We start from the raw sequence: 27,348 nt of genomic DNA, 5'->3' as shown, positions 1-27,348 counted from the left end.
GTGACTACCCATGACTGCATGGCCATGCACGCCTCCAACTTGATCATCAAGTTTGCAGACGACACAAAATGAGTAGGCTTGATCACCAACAACGACTAGACAGCCAATAGGGAGGAGGTGAGGGCACTCGGAGTGTGGTGTCAGGAAAACAACCTCTCACTGAACTTCAACAAAACAAAGGAGATGATCATGGACTTCAGGAAACAGCAGAGGGAGCACCCCCCTATCCACATCGACGGGACAGCAGTGGAGAAGGTGGAAAGTTTTACGTTCCTCGGCATACACATCACGGACAAACTGAAATGGTCCACAGCGCCTCTTCAACCTCACGAGGCTGAAGAAATTTTACAGATGCACAATAGAGAGCATCCTGTCGGGTTGTATCACCGCCTGGTTCGGCAACTGCACCGCCCACAACCGCTGGGCTCTCCAGAGGGTGGTGTGTTGCTGCACAACGCATCACCGGGGGCAAACTACCTGCCCTCCAAGACACCTACAACACCCGATGTCACAGGAAGGCCAAAAAGATAATCAAGGACAACAACCCCCGAGCCACTACCTGTTCACCCCGCTAACATCCAGAAGGCGAGGTCAGTACAGGTGCGTCAAAGCTGGGACCGAGAGACTAAAAAATAGCTTCTATCAAGGCCATCAGACTGTTAAACAGCCAGACTTGAAATCATTGGCCACTCCAACAAATGGATCACTAGTCACTTTATTAATGCCACTTTAACAATGATGTTTACATATCTTACATTACCCGTATGTATATACTGTATTTTATACCATCTTTTGCATCTCGTCTATGCCGGTCAGTCATGGCCCATCCATATATTTATATGTACATATTCTTATTCCATCCCTTCACTTAGATTTGTGTGTATTAGGTAGTTGTGGGATTGTTAGATTACTTGTTAGATATTGCTGCACTGTCGGAACTGGAAGCACAAGCATTTCGCTACATTCGCAATAACATCTGCTAACCATGTGTATGTGACCAATAAAATTTGATTTGACTTTGAAGAATCTCAAATATAAAATATATTTAGATTTTTTTAACACTTTTTGTGGTTACTACATGATTCCATATGTGATAATTTAATAGTTGGTGTCTTCCCTATTATTCTTCAATGTAGAAAATAGTAAAAATAAAGAAAAGCCCTGCAATGAGTAGGTGTGTGCAGACTTTTGACTGGTACTGTATTTGTTTAGACCCTTTACTCAGTACTTTGTTGAAGCACCTGTGGCAGCGATTACAGCCTTGAGTCTTCTTGGGTATGACTCCACAAGCTTGACATCTGTATTTGGGGAGTTTCTCCCATTCTTCTCTGCAGATCCTCTCAAGCTCTGTCAGGTTGGATGGGGAGCATCGCTGCACAGCTATTTTCAGGTCTCTCCAGAGATGTTTGATTGTGTTCAAGTCCGGGCTTTGGCTGGGCCACTCAAGAACATTCAGAGGCTTGTCGCTTTGTCTTTATGGGATATTGTGTGTAGATTGATGAGGAGGAAAAAATATGTAATACATTTTAGAATAAGGCTGTAATGTAACAAAATATTAAAGGGTCTAAATACTGTCTGAATGCACTGTAACCGTCAAACACGTTTTAAATGGGCCTATACTACAACCATTTAAGGAAACAAATATTTATTTACTTTTGTTTTCATGTAGATGAACTTTACCTTTTAGTGGGAGTGTTTACTAATGATTATAAGCAATTGTTTTGCTAACTTAATCTGTCTATTAAACATTCGACATCTCTTTCCAACTGTCTTTTGATGCTGGAGCAGCTAACCTGCTAGATGCGCGGGGGTGTGGAGCGCTATAGGCTATGGCACTTCAGTAAAGAAATTGCTTAACATCTGGAATTTATTTTATACAATGCCCGTTTTCATTGCTTGCTACTTGCTACTACTGGTATAATTTGACACAGAATCTTTTCTTAATCTTTAGACTAATCAACGTTGATGAGGCCCAGTCCTGGCCCATATGCTGCCCTAGGCGAGGCAAAACAAAATGCTGCCCTTCTATCCCTGCAGAATAGTAGCCTAGGCTATAGCCTACAGTGTCGGCCGCAATGCACTTTTATGAATGCCCATGTGGTTTTATTCACCTCACACAGTAAGTCAACCATGACAGTTTTCTTTAACATCTATTCAAATTATAATAGTTCCGCACAGTATTTTGAAATATCTTTCCAACACTCTCCCCCTCGATAATCAGCGTCGCTGATAAATAGGCTGTGGACATGTTGTGTGTATTTATTTATATTTTAATGATTGGCAATTTCATCTTCATAACTGTCTCTCTCCCCTTCATACTTAACTTGTCAATTCATTCATTATCTTATAGCCTACTTTCAGGAAAGGTAGGCCTAGGTTTTTTATACGTTTTAAGGAAAGGGTAAATATTTGCTCTTGTGTCTGACATACACTGGTGGCTTTGAATTGACGGGTGCTTATACAGGGATGTGCATGTGAGATCACCGATTCTCTCTATAGGCCTATATGTACATTCAGAAAGTTTCCTAAATTAGCCTGTCTCGACTCAATCTCTTTAATAACACTACTGTCATGATTTAACATTTTGTAAAAAAAAAAAAAAAGACCTGATTTCAGTGGCTTAGGCTACCTTATTTCTCTCATTACGGCATCCTCTCTCTTTGATGTACATGTCAATGCCACTGCCATCGAATGACCACAGCAAGGTTTGTGATGTTATGCAAATATTTTGGGGAAACTATGGGTTTTTTCACCCATCGTTTGATCAGTTAGAATTTGTTTGAATGGTTTTGTGCGTCGAAATAGGATCTGTATTTAAAAAATATATATATGCAGAAAATCCAAGTGGCTTTGTCGGTGCTTCATGTTTTAATTTTTGCCATGGAAATAAATATTGCAATATCGTCACAGCCCTATTCAAGTGACTGGCAGGGACTGTTTCATGTGGCTTTAACCCTAATTGTTACTGTAAGTCAGAGCGTCTGCTAAATTTAATTTTGCCACTTGACTTGTTTGGTGCTTAATACACTACATGACCAAAAGTATGTGGACATCTGCTCGTCGAACATCTCATTCCAAAATCATGGGCATTAATATGGAGTTGGTCTCCCCTTTGCTGCTATAACAGCCTCCACTCTTCTGGGAAGGCTTACCACTAGATGTTGGAACATTGCTGCGGGGACTTGCTTCCATTCAGCCAGAAGAGCATTAGTGAGGTTGGGCACTGATGTTGGGCGATTAGGTCTGGCTCGCAGTCGGCGTTCTAATTCATCCCAAAGGTGTTCGATGGGGTTGAGGTCAGGGCTCTGTGCAGGCCAGTCAAGTTCTTCCACACCAATCTCGACAAACCATTTGTGTATGGACCTCACTTTGTGCACGGGTGGATTGTCATGCCAAAACAGGAAAGGGCCATCCACAAAGTTGGAAGTACAGAATTGTCTAGAATGTCATTGTTTGCTGTAGCATTAAGATTTCCCTTCACTGGAACTAAGGGGCCTAGCCCAAACCATGAAAAACATCCCCAGACCATTATTCCTCCTCCACCAAACTTCACAGTTGGCACTATGCTTTGGGGTAGGTAGCGTTCTCCTGCCATCTATCAAACCCAGCTTCAGCCGTCGAACTGCCAGATGGTGAAGCATGATTCATCACTCCAGAGTCCAATGACGGCGATCTTTGCACCATGCAAGCCGACACTTGGCATTGCGAATGGTGGTCTTAGGCCTCTGTGCGGCTGCTCAGTTTTATACACATCAGCAACAGGTGTGGCTGAAATAGCCAAATCCACTAATTTGAATGGGTGTCCACATACTTTTGTGTATATATAGTGTATGTCCCTGTTTTGGTACCATACCTGGAATGTGCATACATAGTAATTAGGTTGCCTGTAATGTGTGAACAGAAGCAAGATAACAATGCTGGAACTCTGCTGTAAGAAAACGGGTTTAGGGAGGAAAGTGCTAGGTTTTTTTCTTCCAGCAATGGCTTTTGTCCTCCCTTGTGATGTAACTGGACTAAAGCCTAGAGACGCATGTCATTTGTAAGGAAACTAACAATAGCATTTAAGAAATCAGGAGAAAGTATCCGATCAGAACTGGAGAAATAAAAAATCTGATATAACGCACTTGATGAAATTGAGATTTTGTGTGACTAGATTACATCCATTATTTACTTGGTTAATAATGGAAAAGCTTAGACAAATGTTGATCCCCAAACATGATGTTTGAGAAACCTATTTTATTAAGTGGTGATCTCCCTTTCCACTCAACCCTCCACAGGAAGCTAGTGACCTGTCTGTCTGTGTCTATGGACGGCACTCTCCTCCTCTCGGGCTCCCACGAAGAGACCATACGACTGTGGGACATCCAAAGCAAGCAGAGCATCCGCAGCATCAACCACAAAGGTAAGCTTGAAAGACCTCTCGTCTCAACAAACCCTTGTCTCACCTCAGTGGTCCAAACCCATCTCTTCAGTTCAGCCGTTGAGACATTGATTTCTCCCCCAACACCCTGAGTCATACATCACCTAATCTGCCGAGACTGAATGGGATGCATGAGATAACGAGCTGCAGTAGTTCCAGTCTTTGGGTTTTGGTCACTCGTTATATAGACTTTTCAGGATTGGGCGAAAGCGGTGCTTAAACGTCTTCACTTCGAGTACTTTGTGCGTTTGCCCACACGGATCGGAAGGGGAGGGGGATTTGCCTCAGTTTCCTTTTGCGAGGGTGGAGACTTTGTAAACTGCTGGAACTCTCAATTTCTAACACGTATAGACCCAGAAGTTAAACACACATCTGACCAAATGACGCAAGATTTTACTTCTGGGTTGACCAAGATTATACATCACCCTGCCCCCCGGGCCGTGTTAGAAAACCTTTCCACTGTTGCCCTTCCTTGAGGTCATGGAGTGTACGGTTTGACATGCATGCCCTTTGGCCTGTACTATGCTCCAGGTGCCGGCTTTGTCTGCTCATGCTCGCCGTCTCTCTTACTGGGCGCCAACGGCAGACGCCAAACTCAATTCCCTTCTTTCTCTATGCTTTGGGTTCAGCTTGGGCTGTTGTGTAGTGGCACGCTGATGCGTTTATTTATGTTTGCTCTTAATGTTACTTTGTGAAACAGATATAGAGGGCTTGCAGTTGCGTCACAAATCACCTGACAACCGCGCCATGTTGGAAGTCTGTTGGAAGCAGATCTACTAAGCTAATTGTTAGAAGAATGAAGATAATGTATTCAAATGTACAGTTAATGACTATAAGGGAGCTCAAAGTAGAGAGTTGTTTTTTCCCCCGTGGCGTTACCATCACATTGAGGCGTCTGGTCTTTCTATGGGCCACAGCACCCACTCAATGCGAAGGTGGAGTCCCTTTCTGTTCATTAAATGCTTTTAGAGAACTGGGATTTGGTTGCATCACTGGGCAGGTTGCGAACTCATTTTGTTTTAATAGGATGTTTCTGTTTATTCAGCCACTTTGGCTGTCTATCAGTTTTGGCCGGAACGAGGAAGTAACGACGTTCAACAGCACTTTTATTGAACTGTCTTCTGGGATAGCTAAACGGAACCATGGCCTTGCCAGATCTTTTTTGGCAGTGCAATCTCTTGTTGTTTAGGCTTGGAGCTTGGCGTTATTTACCCCTGTCCAGTTTTTCGCGTTGCGTCATTTTAAGTCAGTCATCTGACTTTCTAAAGAGAAGGCTGAGAGGGTCATGCTGGGTGTTGATCAGCGGTTTAATTTACAGGGTTTATTTATTAAACACACAAAAACACACATTTCACTCACACAGCTGGAAAGGCACACTCCCCACTGCTGACCACCATCTGCAAAGCCTCAGAGCTGATCAACACTGCTCTGCAACTGAAATGATTGGGCTGTCAGAAAACACCCCTAGCCCAGAGAGCTGTTTTCAGGTAATAATCTAACAGTATATCAAGTCAAGAAGCAGCAGGTGAGTATTGAAATGTGAGAATGAATCTAATGATTTGGGTTTTAGCATGCCATTGTTGTGAGGCTGTTCAATGCAGGCCTATTTAAAGAAGACAGGAATTTATTTGTTAAGCGATAATGCACTGCTTATGTGCATTCCACTCCTGTCATGCTAAACATTTTTGGCACATGACACGGAGTACAAGGACTGGAATGTTAGCGCTAAACAGAGACTGGCGACCAGGCTTGTAATTAGGCTAGATGATAAAGTTCAACATCAACAACCTATTTATTTTATGTCATTTGCTATGTGGTTTTTCAGTCCTCCATTATTTAAATATTACAATGTAAACTTAATTGAAAATAATCTTTAATGACATCATCAGATTTGGACTATTCAACAACCCCAGTAGCAAAACAAGAGAGAACCACAAACTTTAGACTGCGGTCTATTTTCATACAGTAAATAAATAGCCCGTAACACTTGCACCAGTCAACTATGAACAACTGTGAACACAACCACCACGCCCAAATTTATAGATGGATGTCAACTCTGTCTCCCCCAAGGGTGTCTATGCTCCGTGGGCTGCATTCTGTGTCAGAGGCTCTCAACCTCTCTCCAGACGTCCTCCCAGCCCCCACCTTGTCAGTGAAGAGGGCCAGTTCAGCCTGTAATTGAGCCGTCAGAAGGTCCAGGGCACCCCTCCCAAGCTCTAGCCCAGTTTCCCCAGCTCTGTTCTGGGAGAGCAAATGCAGTTATTGGCCCTCTGAAGGCCTGCCTGATCATGGAGGCAATAAAAAAAAAACATTCACAGCCCTTTTGCTCTAAGCTCTGCGGCTCGACCGGCACAAATTGGAAGAGCAGTGGTAGAAAATCAGAGTCACTGACAAGTGACTGGAAGTGTATGGAATGGTGGCTTTGATAACAAGGCTGTTGAATAAATTAGGTGTACGGTCAATGTGCTTTAAACTAACTTCAGTTCAAATTATTTAGCATTTGGCTTATTTAACAGATCATACCAGTCCCCCATTAACGTTTTTGTCTATTAAACTCAGGAAAAAAAAAAGTGTAAATATTTGTATGAACATAACAAGATTCAACAACTGAGACATAAACTGAGCAAGTTCCACAGACGTGACTAACAGAAATGGAATAGTGTGTCCCTGAACAAAGGGGGGGTCAAAATCAAAAGTAACAGTCAGTATCTGCTGCATTAAATACAGCAGTGCATCTCCTCCTCATGGAATGCACCAGATTTGCCAGTTCTTGCTGTGAGATTTTACCCCACTCTTCCACCAAGGCACCTGCAAGTTCCCGGACATTTCTGGGGGGAATGGCCCTAGCCCTCACCCTCCGATCCAACAGGTCCCAGACGTGCTCAATGGGATTGAGATACGGGCTCTTCGCTGGTCATGGCAGAACACTGACATTCCTGTCTTGCAGGAAATCACGCACAGAACGAGCAGTATGGCTGGTGGCATTGTCATGCTGGAGGGTCATTTCAGGATGAGCCTGCAGGAAGAGTACCACATGAGGGAGGAGGATGTCTTCCCTGTAACGCACAGCGTTGAGATTGCCTGCAATGATAACAAGCTCAGTCCGATGATGCTGTGACACACCGCCCCAGACCATGACGAACCCTCCACCTCCAAAACGATCCTGCTCCAGAGTACAGGCCTCGGTCTAAAGCTCATTCCTTCGACGATAAACGCAAATCCAACCATCACCCCTGGTGAGACAAAACCGCGACTCATCAGTGAAGAGCACTTTTTTCCAGTCCTGTCTGGTCCAGCGACGGTGGGTTTGTGCCCATAGGCCACGCTGTTGCCGGTGATGTCTGGTGAGGACCTGCATTACTTCAGGCCTACAAGCCCTCAGTCCAGCCTCTCTCAGCCTAATGCGGACAGTCTAATGCGGACACCGATGGAGGGATTGTGCGTTCCTGGTGTAACTCGGGCAGTTGTTCTTGTTGCCATCCTGTACTTGTCTCGCAGGTGTGATGTTCGGCTGTACCGATCCTGTGCAGGTGTTATTACACGTGGTCTGCCACTGCGAGGACGATCAGCTGTCTGTCCTGTCTCCCTGTAGTGCTGTCTTACAGGCTGACTACACTGCTCACGTCACGTGCGTGAGCGTCGCAAAATACATTTGGAAATCTATATTAATAAATTATTGCACCCACACTGCTCGCGCGCACAAGCAACGAGCGTCTGCGTTTCCAGGGGCTAAAATAGAAGTCCGTTCTATTTGTGACACAGATCACGCTGCAAGTCCTGCCTCCCCCATCTCCTCATTGGTTTATAGAAGCGGGTACCCACGTGCCATCTCCTCATTGGTTATACCCACATGGGTGACTGAAAGATGAACGAGGTCAGTGGCGGTAATGCACCTAATTTATGAAAGTTGCCAATCGCAATGTAAAGCCAAGAGAAGATTATCTATATTTTTTATTATTAATATTATGTATATTATTATTATTATTATTATTATTATTATTATCTATATTATTATCTATATTATTATTATTATCTATATTATTATTATCTATATTATTATTATTATTATTATTATCTATATTATTATTATTATTATTATTATCTATATTATTATTATCTATATTATTATTATTATCTATATTATTATTATCTATATTATTATTATTATTATTATCTATATTATTATTATTATTATCTATATTATTATTATTATCTATATTATTATTATTAGTATTATTATCTATATTATCTATATTATTATTATTATCTATATTATTATCTATATTATTATTATTATCTATATTATTATTATTATTATTATTATCTATATTATTATTATTATCTATATTATTATTATTATTATTATTATTATCTATATTATTATTATCTATATTATTATTATTATCTATATTATTATTATTAGTATTATTATCTATATTATCTATATTATTATTATTATCTATATTATTATCTATATTATTATTATTATTATTATCTATATTATTATTATTATCTATATTATTATTATCTATATTATTATTATTATTATTATTATATTATTATATTATTATATATTATTATTATTATCTATATTATTATTATTAGTATTATTATCTATATTATCTATATTATTATTATTATCTATATTATTATCTATATTATTATTATTATTATTATCTATATTATTATTATTATCTATATTATTATTATCTATATTATTATTATCTATTATTATTATTATCTATATTATTATTATTATCTATATTATTATTATTATTATTATTATTATTATTATTATTATTATCTATATTATTATTATTATCTATTATTATTATGGTTATATCATTATTATTATTATTATTATTATCTATATTATTATTATTATCTATATTATTATTATTATATTATTATTATTATTATTATTATTATTATTATTATTATTATCTATATTATTATTATTATCTATATTATTATTATTATTATTATTATCTATATTATTATTATTATTATTATCTATATTATTATTATTATCTATATTATTATTATCTATATTATTATTATCTATATTATTATTATTATTATTATTATCTATATTATTATTATTATTATTATCTATATTATTATTATTATTATCTATATTATTATTATCTATATTATTATTATCTATATTATTATTATTATTATTATTATTATCTATATTATTATTATTATTATTATTTATATTATTATTATTATTATCTATATTATTATTATTATCTATATTATTATTATTATTATTATTATCTATATTAGTATTATTATTATCTATATTATTATTATTATTTATATTATTATCTATATTATTATTAATCTATATTATTATTATTATATTATTATTATTATTATTCTATATTATTATTATTATTATTATCTATATTATTATTATTATCATTATTATTATATTATTATTATCTATATGATTATTATTATTATTATCTATTATTATTATTATTATTATCTATATTATTATTATCTATATTATCTATATTATTATTATTTATATGATTATTATCTATATTATTATTATTATTATTATCTATATTATTATTATTATTATCTATATTATTATTATCTATATTATTATTATTATTATTATTATCTATATTATTATTATTATTATCTATATTATTATTATTATCTATATTATTATTATCTATATTATTATTATTATTATTATTATCTATATTATTATTATTATTATCTATATTATTATTATTATTATCTATATTATTATTATTATCTATATTATTATTATTAGTATTATTATCTATATTATCTATATTATTATTATTATCTATATTATTATCTATATTATTATTATTATCTATATTATTATTATCTATATTATTATTATTATTAGTATTATTATCTATATTATTATTATGTATATTACTAGTAGTAGTATTATTATCACTGCATTGTTGGGAAAGATCTCTCAAGGTAAGAATTTCACTGTACTGTTTTACACCTGTTGTATCCTATGCACGTGGCAAATACATTTTGAAACTTGAAATCTCCTGGCCTGTACAGTACAGTGTGGTATCTTTGAACTGACTTGCACAGTGCCTAGCAGGGGGAAAAAAGAAAGATCAAAATGGTTAGTCCTGTGTGTAAGTAAGCGAGGGGATGATAATGGTTCATCTACTTGTGAGAGATAATTACTTTAGGTGAAGGGTCTCTCCATGTAGGACTTGGCCCGCAACTCTGACTCTTAAGTTTGAATAATGAATAATAAGGGACCCTACATATAGCACACACACACACCGCCACCACCACCACCACCACAGACAGGTGATCTTGACTGGCATTCTGAGTGTCTTTGCGTCGTAATTAACAAGATCCAATGTGTGTTGCTATGCGTCCGAGGCGAACCTCTGATTGATACAGTATTTAGACATCAAACGACCCCCTTCCCACTGCTGTCTGCAGTGCTCCTCCTGCGTGGATGGAACTGCCAACTTCACTAATCCTTGGTGGCCCTGTGAGCACAGTGTTACTGACCAATATCTATTATTCACTCTGCAACCACCATTGATCAGAAAAGGAATGGGCTGGAAAAGTGGTGAATCGGACCGACTTGGATTGACAAGAATAGTCTACCGATGTTACGATTTACATCGTATTACTCATGGAAGTAAAACAAATGGCTTTTTACTTAACTTCTAGAAAGTATTCTGCAGATCAGATGCCAAAGAAATGAATGTCGGAGTCAACTTTCCAGCATGGGCCCTAGGGTAGAAAACTAGTGACTGTTAGTGTGCTTTAACACGGTCATTCAGGACTGGTCGGTAGAGCAGCACATCAGTGTTGTAGTCCTCTCACATCCCCCTGCCACTTTGCCACAAACTGCTTTGGCATAAACTGCTGCACTTTCCTTCTCAGCCCTTGTTATATGCCGCTTAAAGAGTGATTGAGGCTGGCACCTCAGTGGGACACCCCGCATAGAAGAGGACAAGAGCCTTGTGTCAAAGTCATTATGTGGCAGTAGACTGCCCTATACCATTACTGCTTAGTGAGCACTTGCTTCACCACCATTAGATACAGGCATGGCATTACAATGAGAACTCATCAAAAAGTTCATTTAAACAAGTTTACAACGTTATGAAAGGAATTTTTCTCTTACTGCCTGGTTTGTATCTGGAAACACAAGATGTTTCCTTTTTAAAGCTAGATATCCTTAGTTGACGAAACAGCCACGTCTGTTTGGGATATTACAACAACAAACAACGAGCTAAGTTGCAGGAGAAATTGGTTTATGAAAATCATCCCATCAGGATTTTCTCTGTTCAGTTTGGTGGTTGCTGTTGTAGTTAGTGCATGGCCAAAATGTTGTATTTCTAATATCAATGTGTTAGACATTCATTTCATATATACTCTACTCATACACAATTTAAACACCACTATTCTTTCAACCCGCATCACATTTCATAGCACTCTCAACGTGAGAAAACGTTGTCAAGCAGAGGTGCTACCACAGGAATTTGACCAAAAGCAAGTGCAACATTTATCTTCCTCCAACTTCCATATCGTTATCATGATAATTGTTTAGATTATCTCCATATCATTATCATGATAATTGTTTAGATTATCTCCATATCTTTATCATGATAATTGTTTAGATTATCTCCATATCGTTATCATGATAATTGTTTAGATTATCTCCATATCGTTATCATGATAATTGTTTAGATTATCTCCATATCGTTATCATGATAATTGTTTAGATTATCTCCATATCGTTATCATGATAATTGTTTAGATGATCTCCATAAGCGCCTGGCCCTAATTGTATGGTTTCCGCCGAGGGCATCGATAGATATTATGTGGGCTGGAACAGAGCTTGTCTAGTGCTCCCCTCCCACACATCTCTGCACCCCTGCTGCTGTGATCCTGCTTGGCAGCTGGAAGAATTTCCGAGTGTATGTTGGAGGGGCCCGGACCATTAGTGTAATTCCAAGAGTGGGAGCCAAGTCCAAGGGATCGATATCTGTAATTGAGTGGGAGATAATTAGCCAGCCCTTATTACTACAACAAGGAATAAATATACTCTCCTCAGTTACCCCATACACAAACTACATTTTAAACAGGGCCCAATTCTTGAATGTGGTGAAATACAGGTATGTATGCTAACTCACCTCCTTTCCCTCTTTCTACCTCCTTGGATTGTTGCAGTGGCTTCTTCACGCATAAAGAGCAAATTGCACAAATTTCCACAAATCTCCCTGGAACCACATTGAAAACCCGTTGATTGGGAACGCTCTGAAATGCTCTGAATACCGCGAGTGCTGGGGTGGCTGTGCATAAATATAATATAATACCAATGGACAGGGATTAAGGCAGGAGGAGAGCACTTCTGCTTCCTGTTTACCCAGGTTTATCACCATACTTATCAGGCACAATATTGCCCTAGTCTTTCCCTCCCTCCACTAATCCGCATTATTCATGATCTAGTTCGTTAGACTTTGGGGATTGTATTTATGTGCTAATGAATAAATGAACAGCAACCTGTTGCTTTGATTGGCCCATTCCCATATTAATGTACAGGTGGGTATGTTTTTCCACTCTCTCTGTCCTCTCTCTCCCCCTCTCTCTCCCTCTCTCCTCTATTTATCTTGCCCTCTTTCTATCTCTCCCTTCACTCCCATCTCCCTCTCTCCCCCTCTCCCCTATTTCTCTTTCTATCTCTCCCTACTCTCTCCCTCTCTCTCTCTCCTCTATTTCTCGCGCCCTCTCTCTCGCGCCCTCTCCCTCTCGCGCTCCCTCGTGCTCCCTCTCTCCCCTTCTCTCTCTCCCCTCTTTCCCTCTCCACCCTCTCTCTCTTTCCCTCTCCCCAATTTCCTATTTCACTTGGCCTCTCTTTCTCTCCCCTCTTGATCCCGCTCTCTCCACCTGCTCTCTCCCCCTCTCGATCTCTCTCCCCCTCGCTCTTTTCCCTCTCACTTTTTCTCTTACACTACTCGCTTACCCTCTCTCCCCCTGCCTACTTTCTCTCCCCTCTTTCTCTGTCCCTCTCCCCCTCTCTCATTCCCTCTCCCCCTCTCCTTCTTTCCCCCTCTCTCTCTTTCTCCCCTCTCTCTCTTTCCCCCTCTTTCTCTCATCTCTCCCCCTCTTTCTTCCCCTCCTCTCTCTCCTCTATTTCCTATTTCACTTGCGTTCTCTCTTTCCCCTTTTTCTCTCCCCTCTCCCCCTCTCTCCCCCCTTTCTCTCTCCCTCTCGCTCTCTCTCCCTCCCTCTCTTTCCCCTTCACCCGCTCGCTCACTCTCTCCCCTCGCTCTCCCCCTTTCTCCCCCCTCTCTATCCCGCTCTTTCTCCCCCTCGCTCTTTCCCTTTCCACCCTCTCTTTCCCTCTCCCCCCTCTCTTTCCTTTCTCTCTCCTCTCCCCCTCTTTCTCTCTCCCCCCTCTTTCTCTCCGCCCCCCTCCCTCTCTCTCAATCTCTCTCCCCTCCTCCCGCTCGCTCGCTCTCTCCCTCTTTCTCTCTCCCTCTCTCTTTCTCCCCTCTTTCTTTCCCTCTCCACCCTTTCTCTTCCTCTCCCCCTCTCTTTCTATCTCCACCCTCTCTTTCCCTCTCCCCCTCTCTTTCCCCCTCTTTCCCTCCTCTCCACAATATCCTACTTCACTTGCCCTCTTTCTCTCCCCTTTCTATCCCGCTCTCCCCCTCGCCCTCTCTCGCTCTCCTCTATTTCTATCGATCTCTCTTCCCCTCGATCTCTCTCCCCCTCTCTCTCTCTCTCTCCTGCTCTCTCTCTCCTGCTCTCCCCCTCGCTCTCTCCCCCTCTCTCTCCCTCTTGCTCTCTTTCCCCTCTCTCTCTTTCTCCCTTGCTCTCTTTCCCCTCTCTCTTTCTTCCTCCCCCTCTCACTTTTTCTCTGCCCCCTCGCCTGCTCTCTCTCCCCTCTTTCTCTGTCCCTCTTCCCCCTCTCTCTCTTTCTCCCCTCTCTCTCTTTCCCCCTCTCTCACATCTCTCCCCCTCTTTCTTCCCCTCCTCTCCTCTATTTCCTATTTCACTTGCCTTCTCTATTTTTCACTCCCCTCTCTATCCCGCTCTCTCATCTCTCTCTCCTCATCTCTCTCTCCCCCCCTTTCTTCCCTCTCTCTTGCCCCCTCTTATCTCCCTCGCCCCCTCTCCCTCCACTCTCTCCCCTTCTCCCGCTCGCTCTCTCCCCCTTGCTCTCTTTCCCCTCTCTCTCTCCCCTTTTTCTCTCCCCTTTTTCTCTCCCCCTCTCGCTTTTTTCTCCCCCCTCGCCTACTCTCTCCCCTCTTTCTCTGTCCCTCTTCTGCCCTCTCTCTGTCCCTCTCCCCCTCTCTCTCTCGTTCCCTCTCCCCCCTCTCTCGCCCTCCTCTCTCTCTCACTCCTCTTTCCTATTTGACTTGTCCTATCTCCTCTCGTCCTCTCTCCTCTCGCTTTTCTCTCTCCCCTTCTCCCCCTCGCTCTCCCCCCTTGCTCTCGTTCACCTCTTTCTCTCTCTCGCCCCCTTTTTCTCTCTCTCGCCCCTCTTTCTCTCCCTCACCCCCCCTCTCTCTCGCCCCCTCTTTCTCTCCCTCGCTCCCTCTCCCCCCACTCTCTCTCTTTCTCTCACGCTCACAGCTGCCCCAATTGAGATTTCCCATGATGGAAATGCATTATTCAATTCCCTTGTTGGCTGAAAGACAAACAAAAATTGGGACATAAAGCTGTGATCCTTCCAAACATGAAAGTAGAACCGGAGTTTAAAAAATACTTGAGTTGGATCTGTGATTTCATGCTCAATAAGCATGGCAATTTAGCGCACTACATCAAATGTTAAAGCTTGTACAGCAGAAGGCTGAGCCTGTCCAGTGACTTCTGATAATACAATATTCATTCTCTCGTAGCTTGTAGATTAATCTTCTTTTCTGCTGAACATGATGACAAGGTAAATAATGATCCAGCAGAAATATTGACTGCTGAATCTCACATAAGACAGGACAAGGAGACCCACCAGAAATGTTGTTTAGAAAGTCATTTTGTTTCCGGTCTCATTGTATCATGCAGGTGTTTTCACTTTTTACCTATTAATAAAGTGTGTGTTAAAGGATTTTAATATAGTTAAGTCTGTCAGAGAAAATGTGCTTCTGGCTACGGTCAAGAGAATTGCATCAACCATGTCACAGTTCCTTATGATGGATATAGACTCCGGACATTTAACCTCACTCCCTCTCGCTCAATCGTATGTTCAATCAAACATCAATTATTCAACAAACGAAACAGACTACCAAGAGGATATCCTTCCAAGCTTTCTCTTGGCCTAGTCATGATTGCACTATGTAAAAATCACCCCGCCATTTCCTGGTTGCTAAAATTCTAATAGTTCGCCTAATTTCAGTTTGTGACAAAACAAGCAAGTATAGTGTAGACAATCATTGTAGCATCTAAACCACTGTGAAAAATATTTTCCATAACCAAAAATATTGTATTTTCAGCTGTTTGAAGCTGCTGTACAAAACCTAAAATAAAAGATGCAAAAACTAAACGTAAGCACGGGAAGCATTGTCACGTCCTGGCCAGTATAAGGGTTAATTGTTATTGTAGTTTGGTCAGGACGTGGCAGAGGGTATTCGTTTTATGGTATTCGGGGTGGTGTGTTTTGTTGTAGGGGATTTGATTTGTGTATTCCGGGGGTTTTGGGCACTGTTCCTTGTTATGTATGTCTATGATTGATCTAGCTGTTGTATGTCTATGTGTGGTCAATTGGGGTTGGGACTCTCAATTGAAGGCAGGTGTTGTCCATTTGCCTTTGATTGAGAGTCCCATATATTAGGGTGTGTTTGTAGGTGTCTTTTGTGGGAGATTGTTGTGTGCACTGCGTTTGTTTGAGCCTGCCACACTGTTGCCGTTGTGAGTATTGTTTTTTTCAAGTGGATACCTTACATGTTTTTATCAGGAATAAACATGAGTGTCCACAATCCCGCTGCATTTTGGTCCTCCTTTCCTCAACACAACGAAGAACGTGACAAGCATAGAAATAGTGCACATTGAACAGATCTACCACTTCTTAGACCTGCTTTCAATGTGAATGACTGATCTATAACTAAAATGTATATGTCAATTTGGATGGTTCTACCCAAACAGTTACATATTGCAGCTTTAATGTTGTATCCCTTGCCCTTGACTTTACAGTTCAGTACCTTATTAATTATGCTAAGTAATGTATTTTTGCTACACTGATTTTAATTACATTGACTTTTTGTCAATATTGCTGTCTATCAGTGACTCAATGCCTCTTCAATCATTAATAGAAGCAAATTCTTATGTACTCCAAGTGGTTTGTCAATCAGCAAATTGGTAATGCAGCCTCTGAGATTGACTTTTGAGGTTAGCCAATGGAATTACATTTCAGGACCCCAGGGAGAGATGTCTGAATGCAGCTCCTCAAAGCGACAGGCCAAAGATGAGGGGAGCGGGCTGAGTCAAACACACGCATTCAACTGCATAGTTTTGGGTCTCCGCTTTCAGAGTGAAATGCAAGGCGGAGTTGCAGAGTGTAGATAGCTGTGCACTTCCTAAGCAAAACTCTCCTTTGAGAGGGGATTTGGTATGCCAAGCGTTTTAACGGTTAAAGGGTGCTCGCTCTGTGCCAATGTCAGGAGAGAGATAAATCAACACCCACCATGTTCTTTTTCGTTTTAACCTCCTTCCCCTGGCGTGAAATGGCTCTGGCAGCAATCTGGGTGCGCTGATGAGGAATTACAGCTTCCCTCCCTCCCTTAGTCAATTTAGATGCTGATGTAAAGATTTAAAGTGGGAGCAAAGATGAATGCTTTGACAAACTGGTGACTATTTTCACCTTTCGTCTTCCTGTATCCACCCTGATAAGCTGAGACGACAGAGAGGTTGCCAAGACCTGCTTTCACTACTGTAAGCATGTTATATTTTATGTTGGAGGAAAATGTAAGTGTTATAATAAATAAGTACTGCTATGAATGACAGCCTACTGTACGTTTTCAGTGTTATGACAATGTGGCAGGGGTGTGAACGTTAAAATTAAATTGGGATAGTTAATGTTTAGAAAAAATTCCCGCCACAAAATTAAAATCACATTGCAGTCATCACAAAACATATTATTTGCCGTATTATAGCCTAACTAGACTATAGCCTATAAAGGCCTGGGCAAAGTCATGTCATTTAAATTAAACCAGAGATGAGAAGGCGAACTTTAGGCTATTGAATTTGCAAGACAAGATATTGCGAGATACAGATTACCAAGACCGATCCGCACGTTGTTTTCGTTGTGCTGGCTCGCCTGCTCTTTCTGTTCGCTAATGATGCGGGTGTCTTCTTCGTCTTCTTCTTCCCACCATCGACTGGAGTGTGGACCTCAGTTCATCGTTCAGTGACCCACGTGGGTATATGCTCCTAAAAACCAATGAGGAGATGGGAGAGGCAGGACTTGCAGCCCGTCAAGTGTCAAAAATAGAACCATGTTCTATTTTAGCGCCTAGGTACACAGACGCGCGAGCAGTTTGGATGAAACGATTGAATAACATGTATGTGTACATGTTAATATGTAACTAAAGCGTTGTTGTCAGCATGTAACGCTCTAACTGCTAGGCTACCTGCTGCCCCTAGCCTCCTAGCTGTTTCATTGATGATGGGCCCTGCTTTACTGGTTGAGACATCGCAAGCCGAGACATTTTTAGATACTTCATTCCATTGCGAAATACAGCTTTGATTACCAATAGATATGCCTAGTGCACGGTTCTGATTCTGTCTGCCTGGTGTTCGACTTCCCTACACTGTGCCCCTCCCCTCTCTCCGTCCCCCACTTGATCGCAATGGAGCATGTGAGTATTTGTGTTCTACGAAGTATGGCAACTAATCATTTTCCTCCATTCCAAAAATACTGAATCTCAGTGTAATGGGTGTGTGTTGGTGGCAGGGAAGTCAGGCGCAGGAGAACGAACTTGGTATAAACGTAGTCGTTTAATAAGTGCTCACAAAACTCCGAAAACCAAAATATACAAAATAATAAAAGTGGGTACAAAACCCGTCGCACACCAACACATAGTAGCACAATCACATACAATAAAACAATCTCCAACAAGGACATGAGGGGAAACAGAGGGTTAAATACACAACATGTAATTGATGGGATTGAACCAGGTGTGAAGGAAGACAATACAAGACAAAACCAATGGAAAATGAAAAATGGATCAGTGATGGCTAGAAGGTTGGTGACGTCGACCGCCGAACACCGCCCGAACAAGGAGAGGGACCGACTTCGGCGGAAGTCGTGACACTTAGGAGTCGATTCCTAGCAGAATCGAATCTTGACACTCAGGAATTGGAGTCGACACCGGCAGTCGACGTGCAAGGAGTCGAAGAATACATTATTTTGCAGTCTACTCTCTACCACTATGTCGTCGTCGTTAGCAGTTGGAAAATGGCAGAGAAAGGCAAGCGACAGCATCAAAGTCCTGTATGGCAATACTTTGAGAAGTTAATTGAGAAGGTATTGAAATGCAAACTTTGTGAGGTGGAATTCCGGTATAGTAAATGTGGAAAAGGTGTAATGCTTAGCGATCTGAGAGGGACGCACCTTGAGACCCAAAGCATTGATGGCAGCAGCACAGTCACAAAAATGACTGTTGAATGGAAAATCATTGGGAATACTGGAATTTACACCAGCCAAGCCCTGTAGCACAATATAGAGCTGTGCCAATGTCTGACTCACATTGTCATAAGCGTGTGTGTGTGCGCGCACATTACTGCAGTTAAACGGGAGTGTGGGAGGGAGCGCACCCACCTTGTAAACCCCCCTGGAGATTTATTGTCACATACATAGAATTCCCTAAGCTGTTTCTTTTAGGCTTCCTCCTACTGTTCCTCAGCTAACTGATCATGATTGTAACTGATGAATAATGGTCATGAGATGTGTTGGGAGTTAGCACACAGGAAACAGCAGAAGAGTTGAGGGAAAATAAATCCATCTTCTCTGAGGAGACTCGGTGATCTGAAAAATCCGTCTGGCCCAAAACCATGGCGGCAGTTCCGTGATGATAAGCATCAGTACAGGAGGAGTAGCTTGATCGAAGCCTCCGAGTCGGACGAGGCGTCAGTGGGGAGTTTAATTCATGTATAAAGGTGAGGACGACCCCGGCCTGGCCCACTACTGACCGTCTGAGTTGTTTGTATTCGGCGACTGCTAGAAGGAGCAATCACCCGAGCAGGTTGACGTTTGTTGTCTTGAGTCTTGTCCTGGAGGCAGAACGGAGCGATTTCCCCTTAGATAGTCCAACTGCAAAGTAAAAATTGTCTACAAAAATGTGCTTTTTGGTCTTAAAGGTTTAGGGTTAGGCATTAGGGTTAGCAGTATGGTTAGGTTAAAAATCAAAATGTAAAATGTTATGACTTTGTGGCTGTGCCAAGTAGTGACCACTGCAGAGCTGCCTCCAGAACAAGATTCATGAGGAAAAAACGCTGACCTGCATCAACCGGATTTACTCTTTCTTTTCCGCTGTTCCTCGATGTCACTTTGATAAATGCATGGTACAGACAGCCATAAGTCTAGTTGTCTCCTGGTCCATTTCCTCTGAAAAGTGTCACCCCTGATGTTACATGTACTTATTTTATAATTGATATAGATTCCCTCTAGTACTGATGCTGAGCAAGTGCCCTACCTTGTGTCTGAAATGTAGATAAAGTGTGATTACCACAGAGCTAAAACAATAGTGACTTATCTCTACAATGATTACTGTTTTGTTATCATATCAATATCGTGTAACAGCTCTAATTACATAATATGCCTCAAAATGCCATATTTTCACCCAATTCAGTTGAATTTGAGCACATCTATGTAAGTGTTTGGACCTCAAATATTTGTTTGCTTCTCCACACACACTCATAATTGCCATTTCAACCAGAAGGAGCCGGTCAGGGTTGTTATAAATTGTGGCATTGTTTTGACAGGCCTGAAGAACTTGAGATTCAGAAACTACACTTATGAAAGGGCTTAAGGAATAGCATAAATCCTGGAGCGCTTTCCATTCGGTGTTTTATCTGCCCTCCAAAGATTAGAATTACGAGCGTCAGCTTGTGTACAGTACACGCTCCCTCAACAAAATCTCCATATTCTACTCATAAATAATTTATAATCTCTACTGGTGTTTATTCTTCAGTCTATGATGCTAATTATGCGGGATCCAATTAATTAGTCCGCATGGGCACACTGAGGGAACCTTTAGATTTTATTGAGTTAGGCTATTTGGCCATAAATGCTTTGTCTACTTGACTGCGATAATTTAACAGTGAAGCTCAGCCAACTACGCCAACACATGGCTGGCAATTTGTTCCAATAGATATTTTTTGGGGCGCGTGTTTAGGGACTTAAGAGACAGGAAGTGAATTAACATTTCAATATGCACTGACGTTTCATGCAACATGCTGTGTTCATACATCCCAGTTGAATGATTCCATTTGTTTATTTTCTATATCTGACTCTCTCTCATTCCTTCTCTTTCTCCCCCTCTAACCTCGGGGAATAAAATTATGATATGATGGAGGAAGGATTTAATGCTGCCAAAAGTTTTCATAAAGTTAGAATGGCTGACAATGTTCCAGCCATTTTCATTCAAGCATGATTACTCCTGGGCTACAACACCCCAGGACTTATTCACATAACTTTCAACCATTGCCTAGGCTTCATCTTGACAGACCTTTTAGATAAGTCTTCTCTTACCCTAAACCGGAGGAACAAAATAGACGTGTGTGTACAGCGTAGAGAGTACTCCACTGTGATATACAGAGCTGACTAATGTCAACCAAATAGTGAGAAAAGGGATGTTCAAAATGGATGTTAATGACTTAATGAAAACAGGCGTAGGTGAAACAACTCATCTCGGCAACCCAGAACCAGATTTAGCGTGAGGCCTCCAGCCAGCTAGAATGGACAAAATATAAGAAAACAATCTATGCCTTCAAGGACCAGTCAAGTAGATTGCACATCTATAGCTTTGAGTGATATAGCCTACCGTACTACTTACTGTAGTGTGTATATACCCAAACTTTAAGTTTGCTCAGAGTTGTGTTTTTCCTTTTCAACCAGGGATTTTAAAGTTCTCCTTAATATCAAATTCACATTATTTTACACTATTATAAAACCTTTGTTAAGGTTACAACAAGAGAGCAAGTCTGTCATATCATTTTTCCTAGATTAGTATTCCTGAAAACCAATATGTGCATGATGCTTTTGCATTTTAGGAGAGCACAATCATTTTAGGGAGGTTACTTGGCGTTCTATGATAATAATTAATGATTGACTGTCATCAATAAACCCAGTCTAGGTATATCATGCATACTACATCTGGTCCATTCTGGTGTACTGCATCTCTGTTTGATCCTTTTTTCTCTTTTGGTCTTGTGAAAAAGCCATCACCATGTTGCTAAGACCATCAGTTGGAATAAGTCTGTCAGACCCTCCATCAGATTTTGATTCCCTCCATTAGTTTCTTGTGTAATAGAGCTCGATTCGGGGCATGCAGAAGATGCCTTGTTGCCTCCTGCTGAAACCCCCCCTTTTCAGCCGCCAATACCCTGGGAAATATGTTTTTATCCTGGCGGACAGATGGGCAATTCGGATGATTTGAAGGCCGCTTGTGGAAGACTGACAGTAATGGGTAAATAAAAGATTGTCCGTCGAGTTGAAGAGCACTAAAGCTCATGTAAGTGTTGGCATCATAAAAAAAGATTGAAAAGCAGTAGGCTTAGTCAGAACGTTATTCTTTCTGTTTTAAAAAGCACTGCTCTTTGTTGCCCATGAATTAATAAGCAAGGAAGGCCAGTCAAAGGGTTATAGGCCGAGTAGAGATTGCTAGTTCTCGTTCCCCTCTCCACTTGTCTTTCCTCACTCTCATCATGCAGGTGAGGTGTGCAGGTCAGCGGAGTGCCGCTGAGGTTCCTTAGAAGGACTTGAACTTTCATGTCATAGTTCATGATGTAGGTGGATTGCTGTTTGTATGGACGTAAAATAAAACTACAGCTCCAGCTTGCTTTCCAAAGCGCGTCACAGCACAAACCCATCAAAAGGAAGTACAGGAGGTCGGATCTCTGTCACCCCAGTTCCTGTAACAAGATGGTTCTCAAGGTGATTCTGGACCGTGGTGCGTTTTTTGTTGTTGCGAAGAGCGGGAGTGTTCTCTCCCATGTTTTCCAGGTATCTCCTCAATGACACTGTTCAAAGTTGTCAGACTCGGACCATGCTCCAGTTAAGTTTGAATGTGAACACGGTGGGGTGGAATGATGATGTACATAAAGACAACTTCTCCCCCACTTAGATGATTACTGGGGCCCTGAGTGTGTCATGTTCATCATCTCTCTTTCTTTACCACTCTCCCTCCTTTCTTCTGTTGTTTCTGTGCCCCTCTCGTGTTTCACTGTCTGTACAACTGGGTAACCTGTACGAGCATGAGGTGTGAAATGGAAATGTGTTTTTTGCTTATCCCAACTCCCCGAGACACCCTTGAAGAGAGGGGTCACGGCCAGGGATCAGCTATTATTGACAGCGACCCTGTAGCAATTAGGGTTAGGTGGCTTGCTCAAGGGTTGATTGACAGATGTTTCATCTTGTCAACTCGGGGATTCGAACTAGTAACCTTTTGTGATTAGTTACCTTTTGGTTACAGGCCCAACACTCTATACACTAGGCTACCTTGCTCCCTCACTCCTTCTCTCCCTCCTCACCTCCCTCTTTCCTCCTCTCTCTCCCCTCCCTCTTTCTAACTACTCTTACATCTCTCACAGGTCCGGTCACCAATGCCCTCATCATCCCTGCCCCTGCCAACATGTTCCTGCCTGACAGCCGCCCGGGCATCCCCCTGCCCCGCTTCAGCCGGCACCTCAACCCCCTAGAGCAGGGCGAGGGCACTGAGACTGGAGGAGTGTGCCTGCGTCTGGCCCCCCACACACAGGTTAGTCACAGCCCCGTAGGTACCCATGTACACCACCCAGGTTAGTCACAGCCCCGTAGGTACCCATGGTCACCACCCAGATTAGTCACAGCCCCGTAGGTACCCATGTACAACACCCAAGGCTCGTCCTTGACTCAGGTTTGCTAAGTAGCATCATGATAGGCTTTTGCTCTGTTAACAAATAAGATGGCATTGAAAGGTACAGTAATGAGAAGGTAAGGTATCTAATCTGATTTTGTTGGTTGGTTGTTATTAATAAGCAGCTGTCCCATCACTGATATCACAGGATGATGATAAGCAGTTTATTTACATACCTGATGTCAATCAATCCATGCCTTAAGGGGATTAGAATTGTAAGCATATGTATAGTAAGAATCTGTATATGCTTACTGTAGGTAACTTTCCATCTCCCCGTAACCACCCACTCTAAATGAACGGTTGCAGTATGGTGACGAGACAGCTGTTTGTGCCGCACGTAATCCTAGCAGTGTCAAAATCAATTACACGGGGCTAAATGAAATGGTAATGGAGCGGTCTCTGAGTTACCTACCACCTGCTCACTCAGTTTCTACCCTTCGCGTACCACTGTGCTGGCATAGTTTTTTCCCTCCTATCGCTCTCCCCTTCCCTCGCTTTCTCTCTCTGAGGTCGCTTATTTCCATAATGGCTAATCTCGGAGCTGCTGGGAATACAGCTGTCGCTGTCGAGAAATGAGCTTTTCCCCTGTGCTCCAAAAGCCAAAGAAACACAGAGAATGATTAGAAAACATATATTAATACTAATAGGAATTCCAAAAAACAATAATTCCGTTGTGCCCCCGGGGCATGGCCAACATCACACAAATACTCTTTCTGATCGGGTGCTGTGCTGTGTGCAAATGACTCAGAGAATTATAACTTTTTAGTTGTCCTTGTTATTTTCTTTCTTCTGGAATATGTGTGCATGGGTCTGTGTGAGTGCCGAATGGGCTGCTACAATGCAGAGAGTGGAGAATTCATTCCACTGGCACACACTGTGTTTGGCGGCGGTGGCTTGCCTCAGATGAACCAGGGCCGGTTTGGCCCAGGGAAGAGAGAAAGAAAGCCCATTAGCGAGTTGGCTGCCTGGGGTGAAGGGTCAGGGGAGGCAGGGGAGATGGAGAGCCATAGGGGCTGGGGTGGTTCCCTTTGGCTCCTCTGGTAGGGTTGGGGTAGCTCCATGTAAGGCTAATTGGACAGTTCCTCTGGGGTAGGGGCACAGTACTTGGTTCAAGGGAAGATTAAGCAAATGGATAGATAACCCAAATAGCGATAGGAAGGGTTGACCTGCGTGTCCTCACACATTGACTGACTACAGCCTTATTCTGTGCACACAGTGTTGATAAGGGTGAGTATTGGGGATAGGGTTTTCCCCCCCAAACGGTTAGTTTGAAACAGAAAAGCCAAGAACAACATACTTTTCTTGTTAGACAATATAAACAAAAAGGTAAGTATTTTTGCTATATACTTTTGTAGGGCTTGACGATATGGACTTAAACATGTATTTACATATGTTTTTCAAATATTAGTGATTTTTCATGTGATATAGATCTAAACGCTTGAGTGAACTGCTGGAATCATATAAATATAATGACTTCTATTAAGAAGCAAAGTGGAAAGCAGAGTAAACTATAAAAATGGACGTTACACGCGGCTGAGATGTGTTTCAAAATAATGCATGCGATGTGGATCTCTGCGATGTGGATATTGCACATGTCAATATTGCGATTTCGATATTTTTTGATTAATTGTGCAGCCCTACCCTTTTGAAAGATTTTGAGCTAGCAATCATGCCTAAATATCAAGTACGCCAAAATAATACAAAATTAAAGGTTATTTTAAAGTTATTACAATGATGTGAAATAAATTGAATTCCATAATGACTGGGCACTGATTTAGCTGGGATATTGTAAGGGCTATCAAATAAATGTTTAGTGTAATACATATTTACGTAATACAATCTCTATCATGGACTTCATTATCACATCGTTGAATCGTCAAAACCACTCCCTGAGCATGCATACAGGAACCACAGTGGTGGCTCTCAAAAGCCTCATAATCCAACATTTTGAAGTGCCGACTGCCAAACAGAAGCTGAAAAGTAACAATGGGCAGGATATCAGTGATAATTAGAAACATTTGAACTACTTTGGCCTGCATTCAGCATCCACGTTCCAGATATTCTTTAGAAATGTAACAGGCCAGGATATAATCTACGAGTCTGATGCCGGGTGAGACTGCCCAGTTGAAAATCGAGGTCTACCATGTGAAACAGAGGGGTATACTACAAAGCAAGATCATGAAGTTAGCCAGCTAACTTGTCTAAATATTCTAAAATCACTTTTTTTGAAAGATGAGCTTGAAATGGGTATGGTCGAATTGACCCAACAGCAAAAAACACATCTAGGTGGAGCTTTCATAATGAACCAGAAAATTGACAGTTATTTCTGTATATTTATCAAAGTTAGATGGCTAACTCCTTGATCCTGCTTTGTAGTATACCCCTCAGGTCCCTGTGGACAAACAGAGGCTGATCTACAGGGATAGGCAGCTTGAAGATGGCAAGACACTGGAACACTGACATCAAAAAGGGTAACACTATCTACCTTAAACTCTGCTCTGTGTTAGAGGTGGCTGAATACATCTGAGCATCATCAACTTGAGACATGAAACTCATGATGTATGAAAAGCAATCAATATACAGTACCAGTCAAAAGTTTGGAGACACTTATTCATTCAAGGGTTTTTCTTTATTTTTACTATTTTCTACATTGTAGAATAATAGTGAAGACATCAACACTATGAAATAACACATATCGAATCATGCAGTAACCAAAAAAGTGTTAAACAAATCAAAATATATTTTAGATTTGAGATTCTTCAAAGTAGCCACCCTTTGCCTTGATGACAGCTTTCCACACTCTTTGCATTCTCTCAACCAGCTTCACGAGGTAGTCAACTGGAATGAAAGTCCATATTATGGCAAGAATAACTCAAATAAGCAAAGAGAAATGACAGTCCATCATTACTTTAAGACACGAAGGACAGTCAATCCGGAAAATTTCAAGAACATTGAAAGTTTCTTCAAATGCAGTTGCAAAAACCATCAAGCGCTATGATGAAACTGGCTCTCAAGAGGACCACCACAGGAAAGGAAGATCCAGAATTACCTCTACTGCGGAGGATAAGTTCATTAGATTTACCAGCCTCAGAAATTGCAGCCCAAATAAATGCTTTACAGAGTTCAAGTAACAGACACATCTCATCATCAACTGTTCAGAGGAGACTGTGTGATTCAGGCCTTCATGGTCGTATTGCTGCAAATAAACCACTACTAAAGGTCACCAATAAGAAGAAGAGACTTGCTTTGGCCAAGAAACACGAGCAATGGACAATCTTTCCTTTGGTCTGTTGAGTCTAAATTTGAGATTTTTGGTTCCTACCGCTGTGTCTTTGTGAAATGGAGGAAGAGGTGTGATGGTATGGGGGTGCTATGCTGGTGGCAGTGTCTGTGATTTATTTAGAATTCAAGGCACACTTAACCAGCATGGCTACCACAGCATTCTGCAGCGATACGCCATCCCATCTGGTTTGCACTTAGTCCCACTACCATTTGTTTTTCAACACGACAATGACCCAACACACCTCCAGGCTGTGTAAGGGCTATTTGACCAAGAAGGAGAGTGATGGAGTGCCCCATCAAATGACCTGGCCTCCACAATCACCTGACCTCAACCCAATTGAGATGGTTTGGGATGAGTTGGACCGCAGAGTGAAGGAAAAGCAGCCAACAAGTGCTCAGCATATGTGGGAACTCCTTCAATACTGATTGAAAAGCATTCCAGGTGAAGCTGGTTGAGAGAATGCCAAGAATGTGCAAAGCTGTCATCAAGGCAAAGGGTGGCTACTTTAAAGAATTGAAGAACATTTTGTTTAACATAGTTTTGATGTC

At 41.2% G+C, this 27,348-nt stretch overlaps 1 pseudogene; it reads left to right on the top strand.

Moving 5' to 3' along the window:
- LOC115151263 (WD repeat-containing protein 18-like) overlaps positions 1 to 27,348 on the top strand; it is a 79,040-nt pseudogene that overhangs the window by 46,057 nt on the left and 5,635 nt on the right.

The sequence above is a fragment of the Salmo trutta genome, chromosome 17 (genome assembly GCF_901001165.1).
Source record: "Salmo trutta chromosome 17, fSalTru1.1, whole genome shotgun sequence".
Classification (NCBI taxonomy): domain Eukaryota; kingdom Metazoa; phylum Chordata; class Actinopteri; order Salmoniformes; family Salmonidae; genus Salmo; species Salmo trutta.
This window is presented reverse-complemented; position numbering and strand designations above follow the sequence as displayed.